The following is a 13,875-nucleotide window of genomic DNA, read 5'->3' on the forward strand; positions in this document are numbered from 1 at the left end:
GTTCTGAGATACCACATCATTGTGTGCTCATTATAAATATAGTGTGGGCCAGTGGAGAGACCTTGTTTAGGATGATACCTGAACAGGCTGTACCTGCTCAAGCTGAGCTGAACAATAGAAGAGAGTGAACCTCGGCACTCTACTATAATTGCTTTTCAACTTTTAGACATATACAGAGTCTCCATGATGTGCACTCAAACATGTCACAGCCTATCTATGAAATTGTGTACTGCCATGAGCACTTCCTGTTTAATAGTGAGGGAACGAACGGTTGATTAAACTCTCAAAGGCATTCACTAGGCAGGAAATCTGACGCCTCGGGCGAGGTTTTTCTCGCTTGAAGAAATGGCCATTGTTATTTGAGGCTTTTGTTTAATTTGGAAGAAGGATGCTTTTGATGGTTGGTCATCTCTGTGTCACATGGCCAACAAACCGTTAGAGGAAAAATAAGAAAGTTAAACTGGAACAGTGTCCTGAATCCTACTGGCTTGTACCTTCCCAGACATGAAAAACACTGGGAAGTGTGAAGTGTTTCATTACAATTTGCCTTAAAGAAATAGTTAACACAAAAATAATTTGTGATGTGAACACATGGTGAAATTTTCCCTTTTTAGGTCTGAAACATCTGAAAGCTGGCCTTCCAAAACTGTTTTTATTTTGTCCATAGCTTGAACATAACAAAAGTTATGGCTATCTTAAGCTGGCTGATAGCTATGATTTTCAGGAATGGAATTTTGAGAAAAACGTAAAGTGGAAGAGGTTTCACTTAACGAGTTTAACGAGAGCTGTCAGGAGTGCTATATTGCATCATTACTAACGTTTGATTTCTGTTGTTTATCATGGGCATAGTCTGTGAAATTTTGATCAGCCATCCCTGCTGAAAAAAAAAAAAAAAAAAAAAAACTGCTAAAACCACCCTAGGCTGGTTGGCTGGTCTTAGCTGGTTTAAGCTGGAAGTAGTTGGTTTTAGCTGGCCAAAACCCCTCTAAAACCAGCCAACCAGCCTAAGCTAGTTTTAGCAGTTTTTTTTTTTTTTTTTTTTTTTTCACCAGGGATGTGTGTTTAGATAGCACGAATAGTGTAGCCTACCTTGTAGTTTACATCAGGGATGGAAATTAGCACCCGCCACCAGCCAAATGCGGGTGATTTTGTGTTGTGGTGGGTAAACTCGCTTCACCCACCGGCCACCGTGGTGGGTAAATAAAAATAACATACTTCAACCAAACGGCGTGAGGCGGTAATGCACCTTAACGTTGGTTGCGAACTGCCGTTAAAATACACGAAGAAGAAGAAGAAGACGGCGGACACTTTTAGCGGAGGCACACCCTCAAAAAAATGTGGCGATACATCACAGGCGTTAAGAGGTCTGTTAAAATATCTTTACAATCTGCTTTTGAAGAAATATATTGTATTTCGTGCTACAGCGCACATTCTGTCAGATGCAATTCATGGCGCGTCTTTCTCAATATACTGTATAACGCGGCATTCATTCACATCAGATGATAACTCAGCGGCAGAGTTCCACTCACACAGGGGCATAATTTCCACTGGGGACACGCTTTTCAAAATCCCGTTGGTGTCTACCCAAATGGTTTTGTTAAGTAATCTCTTGTATTTTAGAATGCACGCTCTACGCTGACGAGAGTTTCGCGCTATAGAGCTATAGAGTCCGACTCTTAACTGAAAGAATGCTTTGCATTTCCGGTCTGCATTGTTTCTAGTCAAATTAGGGTATATTCCGAGCTAATAAACTAATGTTAAACCTATTAAAATGTTTTTAAAAAGCTCATGGCTCCATAGCGTCATCACTTGGCAATGTCGCAATGACCGTCATTTGTCAGTGCCTCACTTTAATGAGTGTAGATGACACGAAGCAGCGGACGTTAGCTACATTAAAAACAGATGGACGCTATTTGAATGGGTTCCTATGGAAACCGGAACAGAAAAGCATTCAATCTGACGTTAGAATTCGTAAATGGCGGCGCTCATCGTTTACACAGGAAAAAGGTCTATAGTAAAAACGAAACCAAAAGTAAAACGCGCACGCGCATTCAAAAGCAACTTTAATACCCTGAGCTTAGAGAGCGACTCCCCAATACGCGCAAATTAGGCTACATAAAATATCTAGGCTGTTATAGTATGTGGGCTATAAGTTGTGTAATTGTGAAGATAGCTCTGTATCATGATAGAAAAATTCGGTGAAAATGTCAGTATTTATTGAGACTTGAGATTAAATAAACTGCTCAAGTATAGTAGATCTTGTAGTATTAATTTTCACATGCAGCTACACATTGTCGGTTAAAAACATAAAGTGGCTGGTAAAAACATTTAGTGGCTGGTAGATTTTGAAATCCACCAGCCACACTGGCCGGTGGACAAAAAAGTTAATTTCCGTCCCTGGTTTACATTTAGAAAAGCAAGTGCAGTGCAACATGCACTTGTCCATGCAACACGGTCTCACCCCAAGTCGTCACATATTGCCGTTTGGTCAGGACCCCTTCGCGTCGCATTTTGACGCTTAAGGTACCCCTTTAGCGTAGTATTTTGACGTGAAAGGTCCTCCACTGTTTTCACTTGTTTGTCTTATTGGTTTGCATGCATTTGTAAAAATGTAAACAATTTTATATAAATTTATACTTTGACTGGAGCACCTAAACCCACCCCTACCCTAAACCTACCCACTTCTGAACAATACAAAGCACAGGCAAATATAAGTACAGTCACATGTATTTATTGCAAAAACTGACCATAAACAAGCAGTAAAAAAGCATTACAAACAAGTCGTGTTGCATTCCAAGTCTTCTGAAGCCATACGATATCTTTATTCGAAGAAGAAAGTAAAACATAAGGTTTTAATCGCTAAAACTTATCCCACTTCGTTAACGTTCTTATTCAAAAAGATACGCCCGAGCATTAGCATGACGTAATCGGTCACGAGACACACAAGAGCCAATAGAATTTCACAACCAAGGCTGACGTAATGCTTCTGCTGTCTGGCGGCATTTTTTGAATTCTTTACAGTGGACAGAGACGGCGATCGCATCTGATCCTCTCAAAAATCAATCGTTTTGCCTCGGAAGACTTGGAATATTCATATTTTTTCAATAAATTGTGACTGTAGTTGTATCTGCCTGTTGTATCTATGTTTTATTGACAAATGGTTAGGTTTAGGGGCAGGGGTTGGGTTACGTGCTCGTAAATGTGTAAATATAGTGTAATATAAATAAAACTTGTGACTGTTTGCATTGAAAAATAACACCCCAATACATATGCAATAAAGGCAATATTATTACCCAATATATCTATTAATCTAAACAATAAAATTCACAGTGCCTTTCCCGTCAGCTTATTGACGCCAAGGGTTTTTTATTTAAAGCAGTGGAGGACCCTTCACGTCCAAAAATGACGCTGAAGGGGTACCCTGTGCATCAAAATGCGACGCCAAGGGGTCCTGACCAAACGGCAATATGTGACGACTTGGGGTGAGACCGTGTTGGTCCATATGACAGACTGTCATCAGACTCCTCCTCTTCAATAACTTCATCATCCAATTCTTCACCTCTGGATGTTAAATAATCCACTATCCTTGGTGAAAAAAAAAAAAAAAAACAGCTAAAACCAGCCTAGGCTGGTTGGATGGTGTTAGCTGGTCAACCAGCCTGGTTTTAGCTGGTCATAGCTGGTCAGCAGGCTGGTTTTAGAGGGATTAGGAGACCACCATCTAAAACCAGCTTGGCCAGGCTGGGAAAGTGGCCAAAATCCCTCTAAAACCAGTCTGGTTGACCAGCTGAAACCAGCCAACAAGCCTAGGCTGGTTTTAGCCATTTTTTTTTTTCAGCAGGGATTTTACATGGTTTATTTTGATAGGTTAACTGTTGTCGTAAATGGTGAGGGAACACAGCTTTCTGCTTGCTGCAATAAACCACTATTTTCTGCAGTAAACAAGTGAATTTTCAGATATTTTCTGAGATAATAGACAAAATGTTATAGAATAATAATTCAACGAAAACCTAATTTTTTACAAAAAATTGACATTCAATCTATTTTTCGATTTCCTGAAAACGTCCCAGCTGGACATCCGACAGGTTTTCCCAGATTGCATCACATTTACTCACATTTGTCTGAAACCTGAAAAGAAGAAATTTAGTAATCAATCCGCAAGAGTATGTTTGCCAGATGATTTTTTTTGTTGTATAAAAAAATAATGACATAAGAGTGATTAAATAATGGCAGTTAAAGTTTCATGCTTTTGCACAACAACAAATTACTTCATACTTTTTCCAAAACATTTAAGGAGAAGGGTCACCGTTCCTGTCTGCGAGCTGTGCTCTACTTGTAGTGAATGTATAATTCCAAATAGTGATTTTGTTTCCCACTGGAGACCCAGTCTGCTGACAGAAATCTGCACAGACTACTGTTTCCTCCCTTCCAGAGGAAGAAATGCTGCTTTTTCCAGCTGCTCGATAATTTCTAAATGGTGAGAAACATCATGCTGTCTCAGCTACCAAAACTAGGTTAAAGGCCTATATGTTTATTAGATGGCTAGCTAGTAACAAACATGTTTCTTTGAAGTATGTTGGACTATGAATATATTTCTGTATCATATTATATGCCACAATCACATATGTACCACAATCATAGCAAAAAAAAGTTAAAATGACTTGTACAGCCATATTTATTATATACTTAAAATGAATTATTATTATTATTATTATTATTATTATTATTATTTTAGCATCATTGTACCATGCTAACATTAAGGCATTGTCAAGAGGTTTTTAGGGAGGTTGTAATGCTGGAATTGTTAATCGCACAGTACCCTGTAAATACGATATGTTTAAAATAATTATTCAGTTATTACCACTGGCAACCTGAAACCGACCAATAAGAGACGAAGATCATTTGAGTGTTTAAGAGTTGTTTTACACTGCACAGACACATCATCTGAGATGTAATTATGCTGGCTGTGTACACAGACACACATATGAGGCATACATGTATTGCCATGGTTTTACAACAGCAGGAATTGTGGATCATGCATGAATGTTAATTCACATACCTTCGCATGCTGATTGTCATGACAGAGCCGCTGTAGCCTAACAAAGTAGATTTTACCAGGTTCACTGCTTTCTGTGATCTGAAGGAAAATATTTATTTTAATTCATAACAGTTCACGCGGGGAGCTTCATGATTGACGGTGTGAAAGGGTTGTAATGTTGTCACAGTATGTTATTGATCTAATCTTGTAATTGTATCACCAAATGTCTTGTGTCAAAATTTCTGATTGTTAAGCCCTGACAATTGGCATAAGCGGTTATGAAATTCGGTTACGCTGTGGTTTGCCATCATAATAATATGGTTTTGAATGTAGTCAGAAATAGTGTAGCAGTAAGAAAGCACTGTGCCTGCTTGGCATACAAACAGAGATACTGCATTCATTGTGCTGGTTGATGGCTTGTATCGTCAGAGAAAGGGCAAGATATGTATACGTATGTTACCAGAATAGCAAAGATTGCTGTGGTGCAACATGGGTGTATTTAACCACATCACATTTTAAAATATTAGGCATTTATGTGTTAGCATGTGTATGTTAACTACCAAAATATTTGTGAAAAATGTCATCATATTTATGTATGCATCAAACTAGCAAGTTACAATGCAGAGTCATGGCACTAAAGACTGGAATATTGATGTAATATAAATATATTAATGTGATTTATTTTCAAATTGATAAAATAAATGTCTTGTTGCCTTGTCGACTTACTTTAAAATGCATTATTATTATTATTATTATTATTATTATTATTATTAATATTATTATGTTTGTGAGTAAAGCGTTCATGTCAGTCATGATTCCTTTACCAAAAAATGTCACACTTGTACACATGCAAGAATCCCTTATTATTGTAGTGTCAAAGACATTTGTGTTCCTCTGTCCAAGAATGATCCCTAATTACACAGTGCTTGTCCAAGCTACACAGATCTGTAAATAATTCACAGAGACTGGTTTGTGCGTAGAGGTGTTGAGGAGACGGAAGCGAGCCAGAGAGCATATGGGCCGAGTGGGAGTGTTTGTGTGGGGGAGCGCTCTTTAATCTCAAAGGGCCACAGTCAGCTGAGAGGCAGTATTAGAGTGAATCGAGTGGTGCTTTACATAAAGATTCTCCTTTGTTGTCAGTACAGATGAACTGAAAATACAGCTCACTATTAAATTGGTTGAATTAAATTTTGCACTTAGCAGCATGAACTACATGAGGGTCTCTTCTCTCACAATGTTGAGCGTTTGTTTGAAGGTAGATTCAAAGTCATTTTATTTATTTATTTATTTATTTATTTTAGTTTGAAGTCAATCACATGACTTAGTAGTTTACATCTTGTAATTGTGCTTTTTTAACCACCACAAAATAAAAACTAATTTTTCTGAGTTTATATCTCACAGTTTGTATTTTTATCAGAATTGTGAGTTAACATTGTATAGTTTTATATCTCACAATTTTAGACTTTTTTTCTCATAACTGCACAGAACAAGTCAGAATTGTTAAACAAAAGTTGTAATTAACTTTTTTTTTTTATGTATTAAGTGTTTTATGCAGTTATTTTGTTTTAAAATTTATGCTAGAAAGCTTTCATAGTATTCTCCTGGTGAGAAAATCCCATTGACTTAAACTAAATGACCAGAGGTTTTGCAGTACACATTGTGGATGTCTCCCTCATAACCAGCGCTGGGAAAAGTTACTTTTAAAAAGTAATGGATTACAATATTTCATTACTCTCTAAAAAGTAACTAATTGCATGACTTTTTATGGGAAATATGCATTATGTTTTGCGTTCTCATCTGGTCTGGGTTTGCTTGTTTGTTTTTAATATAATTAAGTTATATTTTTGGCAAAGGTAAACGGCCTTTCACACCAAAAGTTAAATAAATAAGCCTCAGGCTTAGTGAAATGTAAATTTCATCCATGCTGGATTGCATTAAGAATAAGGCAACGGAAAAGAATGTTTTCACAAGTCTAATTATTGCTGGTTTGTGTCATATTCTGTGTTTGCATCTCACTGTTTTTATTCATCATGAGGAATACTAAATGGGTTTTTGTGTGAGTGAGATGAATTAATGCATGTTCACATTCAGTCTAGACCTACAGTAAGCATCATGTTTACAAAGCAAACACAATGCCTCTGCACTTACTCCCAGTTTCTCTCAAGATGCGGACAGGACAGCTGTCAGTCAATAAATTAGAAAACAAAGTAACTGGCACTACTTATTTAAAAAAAATAACATTTCTTATATATTAAACAGTAATGTGTTACTTTAATAATTACTTTAAAAAAGTAATCCGATTAAGTAACTTGTAATGTGTTACCTGTCAGTATTTTGTCTCTGTTCTGTTCTGTTTTCCCAACGTTTTTCCCCTTCTGTTTCTAGTCCATATGGTTTAGTCCTTGTCTCCCCCTTTTGGTTTGTGTTTAGTTGGTTCAGTCTTGCCCATATTTGTATTTCCCCCTCTTCATCTCGTTATCTTGTTTGTAACCACACCTTGTTTTCTGTGTATTTAAGTCTGTGTCTGATCACTCCCAGCTGTCTGTCGTTAACGTTACATGTGCTCGTTTCTTGCTCCCGGTTTTTGTTTGTTTGTAATTATTTTTCAGTGTTTTGTTTAATAAACCTGATTTATTCATTTACTCCGGTTCTCCTCCTCCATCTCCACTCCTCAACCCACCAGAGTGTGACAGAACGACGGACCCAAAACCAAAGATGAATCGGGCTGAGGCAGACCTGGTGAGACTGCGGCAGAACGGTCAGAGTTTGGAACGGTATGTGGCGGATTTTGTCGAGCTCTCACATCAGGTGGGCTGGTCCGATGCCTCTCTCGGTGCCGTGTTTCTGATGGGACTGAATGATGAGACGATTCGTTGCGATTCTCCTGCCTGTAATTTCTCCTTGATCGAACTGATCAATCCCATTCTTGATTTAAATTGCTCTGATTTTGAACTTGAAGAAGTAAAGAGTGTCAGGTCTCATCGTTCGGTCCCCTCTGAAACACGTCACGTCAGGTCAGCCTGTTCTAAGCCGAGAACATACCGTGTCAACAGATCGGACCGCCAGCCCAGTCTCCAATCTCCAGTCATCCTCCAAAGCTCCGCTGCTGTCCTCAGTCCGATGCAGCCGGCCTCCTCCCCACGCTTTAGTCTGCCGGCCGCCGCCCTGCGCTCAAGCCCACCAGCTTCCTCTCCGCGTTCAAGCCCGTCAGCGGCCAAGCCAGCGTCAGCTCACAAAATGGCCGCCACGTCAGCTCACAAGATGGCCGCCACGGCTTCACGCAAGATGACTGCCACGCCAGAGTCTGCAAGCAAGATGGCTGCCATGCCAGAGTCTGCAAGCAAGATGGCTGCCATGACAGAGTCTGTTCGCAAGATGGCTGCCACGCCAGAGTCTGTTCACAAGATGGCCACCATGTTACTATCTGCCCTCAAGATGGCTGCCACGCCAGAGTCTGCACACAAGATGGCCTCCGTTCCTGAGTTCCCGGCCAAGATGGCCGCCAAGCCTGAATCCCTGGCCAAGATGGCCGCCGTTCCTGAGTCCCCGGCCAAGATGGCCGCCAAGCCTGAGTCTGAACCCCAGATGGCTACCGCCAAGTCAGAGTCTCCGCTGGTTCCGCCCAGCCTCCCCGAGTCTCCGCTGGTTCCGCCCAGCCCTCCAGTGACCGCGCCGCCAGAGCGCCCTCCAGTGACCGCTCGCCCAGAGCCAGCTCCTTCAGAGTCTCCACTGGAGACGCCCAGCCCTCCAGAGTCTCCGCTGGGGTCGTCCAGTCCTCCAGAGCCCGCTCCTCAAGAGTGCCGTCCAGAGCCCGCTCTTCCAGAGCCGGAGCTCTCTCCTGCGCGTCCTCCAGAGCCGGAGCTCTCTTCTGTGCGCCCTCCAGAGCCGGAGCTCTCTTCTGCGCGCCCTTCCGTGCTCTCCTGGGTGGACTATTCCCTGGGATCCCCCAAAAAAATTTTTTTTGGGGGGGGGCTACTCCCCTGATCAACCATGGCCACCTGGACTGTTTACCCGGCCATGGCCTCCTGGACTGTTTACTCGGCCATGGCTTCCTGAGCCCCCAGACCCGCCATGGCCTCCTGAACTGTTTACTCGGCCATGGCTTCCTGAGCCCCCAGATCCGCCATGGCCTCATGAACTGTTTACCCGGCCATGGCTTCCTGAGCCCCCAGATCCACCATGGCCTCCCGGACTGTTTACCCGGGCATGGCTTCCTGATCCCCCAGACCCGCCATGGCCTCTTGGACTGTCTGCCCTGGAGACCGCCCCTGTATCCTGTGTTCCCTGTATCCCTGTCTAGCGGTCTCCAGGGCGCCCACCTTCCCTCCCCTATGGATGTTAGACGGCGCGAGACGCGCCTTTTGGGGAGGGGGGTGTAATGTCAGTATTTTGTCTCTGTTCTGTTCTGTTTTTCCTCTTCTGTTTCTAGTCCATATGGTTTAGTCCTTGTCTCCCCCTTTTGGTTTGTGTTTAGTTGGTTCAGTCTTGCCCATATTTGTATTTCCCCCTCGTCATCTCGTTATCTTGTTTGTAACCACGCCTTGTTTTCTGTGTATTTAAGTCTGTGTATGTTCACTCCCAACTGTCCGTCCCTAACGTTACATGTGCTCGTTTCTTGCTCCCGGTTTTTGTTTGTTTGTCATTATTTTTCAGTGTTTTGTTTAATAAACCTGATTTATTCTTTTACTCCGGTTCTCCTCCTCCATCTCCACTCCTCAACTCACCAGAGTGTGACATTACCCCCAACACTGCTCATATAACAACCATTCCAGGTCTTAAAGTCCTTGCTAACAAGCTGATGAGTTAAATCAGGTGGGTTTTGTTGGGGAGAGTTGGGGACCCATTTGTATTTGTGGACATTCCACTGTTTTTCACCAGGGTCATGTGTTTTCTCTGATTGGATAGCTATGCATTTGTGAAAAGACCAGGTGTAAATGTCATCCGGAATGCTTTCGAAATGCATTTAAATCTGATTGCTCAAACCACTTCAGGAGGTGGTCTGGGACCGCATTCCAGACTAAACTGGACAAGTATAAATGCATCTAGTTGTTGAAACTTGTTGCAAACTTTACTCCTTCCAAAATATTAAAATAATAAATGCATGAGAGTGTTTTATAGGCATGGCATGTTATAGTCAAATATGACAGCACTAATGCAACCAGCATCAACGCGGATGAGTATCACTTCAGCAAGCCGACACGCAAACTGCCACAAATGAAACAGAAAGTAAATCACAGACGCTCAACACACAATTATCTTCATTAAAAGTAGTGAGACTAACCTATCTTTCCAGTGCTTAAAGCTTCTTCCAGCTTACACCAGCTATGACCAGCCAACAAGCCTAGGCTGGTTTTAGCTTTTTTTTTTCTCAGCAGGGTAGTGTCCCAGTGTAGTGTTTTATTTACAGATTCTATCATCATGTCATTTTCTTGGACTTTTACCTGTTTTGTATATTGCTAACACTGAATTCAGTACTAGACTTGTAGCAAATGTATTCCTTCCTTTCAGATCTGAAATTGTCCCCTCTTGTCAGGATGTGACAACTTTTCTGGAAAATAGCGCAACAGACTGTGATGTATGAAAAATGTGTTTTTTGTCCCGACAGTGATGCAGGTTGTAGCGGAGACCCTGGTCACCGGTTCTTTAAAGTGTCTGGCTACACAGCCTGTAGATATAAGACGGGCAGAGACGATGTTGCAGCCTGTACACACTGGGATTTATTATGCATGCAGCACAGAGCATAAATAATAGAGCCAGAGCTTAGAGCTCACTCCCAATCCGCTGCAAATGACTAGGTTATGCTTGAACTCTGCGCCCACAGGTCCTTCATCTTTTCTCTCTCTCTGTTGTCTAATTCTGTTCCTGCACAAAAAAAAAAAAAAAAAAAAAAACATTTGCCAGATTTAGCCATCGTATAGCGGGTGTCGAACATTGGGCGGAGAGCCGTTCATACAGCCCTGATGATTTCATGAACGGCATCCTCAAAAAAAAAAAACACTGTGATGATACTGTGGTATTCTTGCTTTAATATATACCAAGAAGCTTAATGAAATTCTTATTCATGTACCATAGTGTACCATAATGTTACTTAAAGCAATACCACAAACCTGGCATGTCAAACATTGTAATACCTTGGTACATGACCAGAAAATATTGTGATAATCAGTGTGTGAAAATATGGTAAAACACTGTAAAACAGTAGATATTGTTATACAGACATGGTATATCTGAAAATCATAGTATTGGTACATATCCAAAAATTTATATTAGCATAAGCATTTTTATAGTATTAGTACTGTGCATAGAAAAACCTCAGTGATTTTTTTTTTTTTATGTTACATTACACATTACATTGTTTACAAGCTGTCCAACATGATACATTTTGATAAGTTGGTAAGTTGTGCTGTATCATTTTTAACATACCTTCTGATGTTCATTCATGTTTATTTATGTGCATTCTGCACTACCATGTGGCTTGAACTGAACCAGGCTTCTGCTGGGTTGCTACAGTGATCAGTCCCACCTGTTTCTAAACTATCCGCCATATTCCATTCCAGTCTGTCCATTCTGAACACTTGAGAGCAAGTTGACTATGGGCCAGATTTACTAACAGCTTGTGCCAGTGGAAACCATCTTTTGGCATTAAAATAATCTACTAGTCTACTACTAAGGAAGGATTTAGTATATTAGGATTAGCACCAAGGTTATTATAGTTTTGCTTTTTTTAATTTGTTTTATTTTAATATAGTTTTCAAATGTGCAATACAATTTAGTTTCATTTTTATTAGTTTCATTAACAGTTTTGTTAGTTTTAGTTTCGTTTTTATTTTGTGAACGCATTTCTATTTAGTTTTTATATAGTTTAGTTTGAGATCACGATTCTAAACTAAACAAAACAATGTGAAACAAAATATTAATATCTGCAATCTATTTAGAAGTGTTTAATTCATTTGAATGAATTATTAAACTTTTAATACATAACATATGTATTTAAAATATAATATAATTAACACCTAGTGGCGAAACAATGCAATCGACACAAATAACGTTTGTGTCGATTGCATTGTTTCACCACTAGGTGTTAATTATATTATATTTTAAATCACTAGTGCACTAGTCACTAGTGCTAGTCACTAGTGCATCACTTGAGATATATATCAAGTTAAGTTGGTAAGTTGTGCTGTATCATATGATTATGATACAGCACAACTTACCAACTTAACTTGATATATATCTCAAGTGATGCACTAGTGACTGACATTAGTGGTTGCAGCCTTTAGCTTCCTTGTTAGTGCGTCTGCCTCCTGTGCCGGACACCCGGGTTCGAAACCCACTCTTGATATGTATTAATGTGGGTGCTTTTCAGGTCGCAGTCTCTATAATTTTTCCGCCATGTGGTGAGAACGTAATGATTACGATTATTTATTTTTGATAATTATTATTTTATTTCAATTAGTTTTTCAATAGAAGTTGTTAGTTTCGTTCCGTTTAAGTTTTTCATTTATTTTGACATTTTTTTCTTTTTATTTCAGTTTACAAAAATGTTTTCTGATCAGTAGTTTTTTTCATTTACGAAAGTCACCTTTATTAGCACACTTTCTATATCTATTTGTCAACTAGTCTGTAGCGCAAGCGTGTGAAATGTGGCACGCTCAGTTACTGGGTGACTGATTGTAACGGGATTCATGCTTTAACGCAATGTGTTGTACCATTCGCACTCAGTGTAGTAGCGTTATCTGCTAGTTTACCGCTTCTAGACTAGACAGTGTTCATTTCCTTAGCATAGACTTTTTACGTCAGTATTCGCTTTATCACTTTATTGTGCAGCTGCCGAAGTTCCTGTCAAAACCATGTCAAGCATTTAGACACGATGAAGCAATATATGCTTTTTCTTGTTTTTGTTTGCTGATTGGCTGTGGGTGGTTTGAATTTCACATTTCTAAAGTGTTTGTTCAAAGCTCACAAATATAGCTTAATTTATATCCACATGGCGTTTTTGCTCCTTGGGAAACTAATGATATTTCAAGTCCAGTCAAATCAAATATGTGATGAATGTCATGTGGCATTCAATGACATATTTTTCAAATAAAAATAGAAAGAAATGGAGGAACAAACTAAAATCTAATCTGTAAAAATGTCGCTGTGGATATTTTCTAAAGAGGAATTTTTAAACAGCACCTGAATAATGGTTGAGAACCACTGTCATAGAGACTTGAGAATGAAATCTTTTGACCTGGGTGGTCTGGGTCCACCAGGACCCCAGCAACAACATCAGTGGCATGGCAAACATGCACAACACCCAACTAGTCTTATTTTCTTGGACTTTACCTGTTCTGTATGTTGCTAACACTGATTTCAGTGCTAGACAATGCATTCCTTATTTTCGGATCTGATAATGTATCTGATAATAAAGTGTCTGTAACCGTAGTTACGCATATATGCATATCCATAAATGCAACAGACTTCAGAACATGATTTTAAAACTAACGCAATACAACAAGATGAAGACTTAAATTAATACAACATCAAAAAGGTGACAAATAACAGCCTTTTTAACAAATTTTAACAAAGGTTGCTTTACTGTCAAGTGTTATTCTAACAGTCAAATGATTCAAAATCACATTACACTGTCAGAAAAAATGTGCAAAATTTGTACCTTCAGGGGTACAAAGGCTTGTCACTGGGGCAGTACCCTCAAGGGTACACCCGTTGTACCCTTTCACATGGGTACATATCTGTACCCTTGCAGTATGTACCTTACAAAGGCAAATATGTACCTTTGCTGACTAAATTGTACCATTTAGTGCTATGGTACCATAATGTACTTTTAAAAAAGG

General features: G+C 39.8%; 1 protein-coding gene across 1 annotated transcript in view; it reads left to right on the forward strand.

The window, feature by feature from the left end:
• Positions 1-13,875, forward strand: part of LOC141346182 (contactin-5-like) — a 52,777-nt gene that overhangs the window by 9,821 nt on the left and 29,081 nt on the right. The window lies entirely within an intron of this gene.

This window comes from Garra rufa, chromosome 11, assembly GCF_049309525.1.
Source record: "Garra rufa chromosome 11, GarRuf1.0, whole genome shotgun sequence".
NCBI lineage: Eukaryota > Metazoa > Chordata > Actinopteri > Cypriniformes > Cyprinidae > Garra > Garra rufa.